Below are 3,402 nucleotides of genomic sequence, written 5' to 3' on the forward strand. Positions count from 1 at the left end.
AGCTCATTATGTCAGAGTGAAGCTGTCAACATGAGATACCATAATCAAGACACCGAGACGTTGCTATGGCAACCTCCTATCGCAAGTTCCCATGGCAACCTTTAATCTCCCTCCTTATCCTAATATACGAGACAAACTAACTGTCTCCCTCATTAGAAAAAGTAACGAAAGGACGTGCTCGTAAAAAAGGAAGAAAAAAGGCGAGATGACGTAATCTCGCAAGTAACGAGAAAGGAAAACAAAAACTCCCCGGGCAAAGCTGCCGTCATACGACTTGTCTCGCGTCCACAATTACCTTCGCGATTGACAAATACATTCCGTAGGCTCTGAGAACCACAGAAAACCGGTCGACAGGGGAGAAAAACGCGACAACACTCATGATCCCGCAAAGTCGACAAACCCACGACAAACCTTCAAAAAAACGACCTTAAGCAGAAGGGGGGAGAGTATCCTTCCGCCAGGTGGAGGTCTCGAGGTCAGGCTATACGAGCGAGATGTGTCGTTCGGCGACGGACACGACGCATTCTCACACTTTTTACACATAATCTTATTCTTCACCCCACTCACCCTCCAACCCTCTTAACACACCTGACGTTTCATCCCTTCCATCTGAATATCACACAATTATCACACACTCTATCACAACCACAACCCAACTATTCCCAACATATATTAACAAGAAACTAATACACTCAACCGAGAATTTTGACTCAAAAGTGTCCTTCACTTGTATTATGTTCCTCATATTGTACCTCTCTACCGACAGACAGATTGTCAAAATTGATGTCTACTCACAATGTCCCAGTTCAGCTTATGGCAAACCATAGCGCAGAGTTACCGTCACGCATCATCTCCTCTTTTCTTTCTTCTTTTCTTCTTAAACATCTTCTCTCAAATACCCTTACCACCAGATCCTAGTGCACCCATTGATGTGTTGTTAGACAACTACTATGTACCCACCTCCTTAGAGACTCCCAAAAGTATCTCTACCAATAATTCAATTTCCTATATCTAATCACTACCATAACACAATGTGTAATAATCTATGACTATTTTTTTTTTTATATCATTTGTCACCACCAAGTATTTACATCAGACGCACACTATAGTCTATCAAGACTCTGTCTTAAAAAAAACTGATTACACACTCCTATAATCAAACTCTATCCCAGAAAATGAATACCAACACACCAAGTACCAGAAAAACTCTCTAACAATGTGTACTATCTATAAAAAAATAAAAAAAAAAACAAATATACACCCACCTCCATCGCCTTAATGTCGTAACGCTATACTCAATGTAATCACTTTGCTATCATAACTCATATAATCCCCACTCTCACACACAACACATGTACCTCATCAATCCACCTACACTAACCCCACTATCCCGACAACTCTAATCCAATGCACTCTGTCTTGTATGTCAGCATGACAGACCACTGTGTTAAAATCCTTGTCACACTACTCACCCCATCTACTAGTTATCACACTACATAGTCGTTCACATTGACTCACCATCTCTCCCACATGCAATTCCTAGACACTTATCGAAATGTCAATCACATCATTATCAAAATCTCCCCTTCTCACAGACTACATCAAGTCCACCCGTACTCCTCACAGTCACCACCCTACATGTCACACAAACACATATGCACTCTGCTGTATCAATTAATACCATTTACCACACTATATCTGTCGTGATGTGTCAACATCAGCATGTATATAATGTGATGTCTTCATCTTATTAGTTTCACTGTATAAAATCAGAGATGTTAGAGATATGGATGTTGTGATAAGAACAAGATTGTAGACGCATAGATATCACTCCCATACCACTACTACCCCACCATTGTGTTGACTGTAATGAGCACCTCCCCCCCTACTGTTAGAGCACTTAACGATGTGATGACTTGAAGACTTGTGCCTCACACGAACTAACAATCCACATAGACTACAAGACCCTTATTCTAACAGTACATAGTACACTCTCCCCATAATAGAGCCACCACCATTCTAACTTCGCCTCGCTCGATCTTGATATAGAACCAGTACCTTGACCCATACCCAGTCACTACCTCCTACACTAGTACATCCTCCCCTATATACTAATACCACATCATCTAGATACATTAACTACGTTACCTTAAACAACCAGCTATCACACGTGTAGCTATCCACGCTCACCCTCTCACTATACTACCTAACTCTACTTATATGCCCCTAACTACTAACCTACCTGATATCTACTAATCTTATCAACTAACCCTAACTATACACCTACCTTACGCCTACCTACCCATACTATATCTATACCTACCTACCTGTTACATAATACCATAACTACTCACTCTAACTAGAACTACCTAACCCACCTCCCCCTCACTCTGTCCCTATAACATTCTAACGTCTCCTCATAATAAACTTAAACCCTAACTAAACCTGTAAAGATATCTCCTATACCGTGCCTAAGTTCTACAACGTTACCCTCCCACCTTTGTCACGAGCTGTACGTCCCCGCACCTACCACACTATAAGTATCTACTAACCTGACCCAATCCGTCCACACATCACCTCCAATCACAATCACCACAACATGACCACTGTAACTGTGTATACCCACTCCCATATCACCAAATACACATAACTGTCACATCCAACCAACATCCTTCCTTCTCCGTCTGCACCCTTCTCTCACACCCCCAACCCACTCGCACTACTCTATGTCTCTTTCCTCACTGTGTCACTACTCCCACCAAACTCATTGTCTCCTGCACACGCCCTCTCCACCAGTGCTACATTGTCTCTCTGTCCTATCACTACTTCCTGTGCCCCACCCTGTGTCGTACCCTCCCCACCTCACACCGAGAAATTAACGTCCCCCCTGTGCTCATTATGCCCATCCCCATATCTGACCAACCAATAATATTCACACACCCAAAAAAATCAACCCCCCCTCCCTACAAAAATCCAATGACAGCAATACACACAAACACCTACTTATCTGTGCACCCCCCTCCCATCACACCACCCCCCCTCCCATCTCCCTCTCCATCCATGTAAACCTGTGTCCACTCCCTCCCCCCACCTTGATATCTCTATCCAAGACCCCCAAAGCTTGACCCCCACCCCCCAAACCCCCAAAATCCGCCTCTGTCACAAATTCTTCTGTACCCAGTTGTGACAAAACCCTGTGAAAGTATCCAAAAATACAACCCCTCCCTCCAAACAAAACAAAAAAATACAACTCACCCTGATCATCCATCCCATAGATATCCCCTTACACCCAAACTCTAACCTAACACTTGTACCGTACTCATGTAAACCTTCAAGTAACAACACTACCTTATGTAACCCTCCCACTCTCCGAATCCACACCAGACCTATATGAACCAACTA

The sequence above is a fragment of the Penaeus chinensis genome, chromosome 12 (assembly GCF_019202785.1).
Source record: "Penaeus chinensis breed Huanghai No. 1 chromosome 12, ASM1920278v2, whole genome shotgun sequence".
NCBI lineage: Eukaryota > Metazoa > Arthropoda > Malacostraca > Decapoda > Penaeidae > Penaeus > Penaeus chinensis.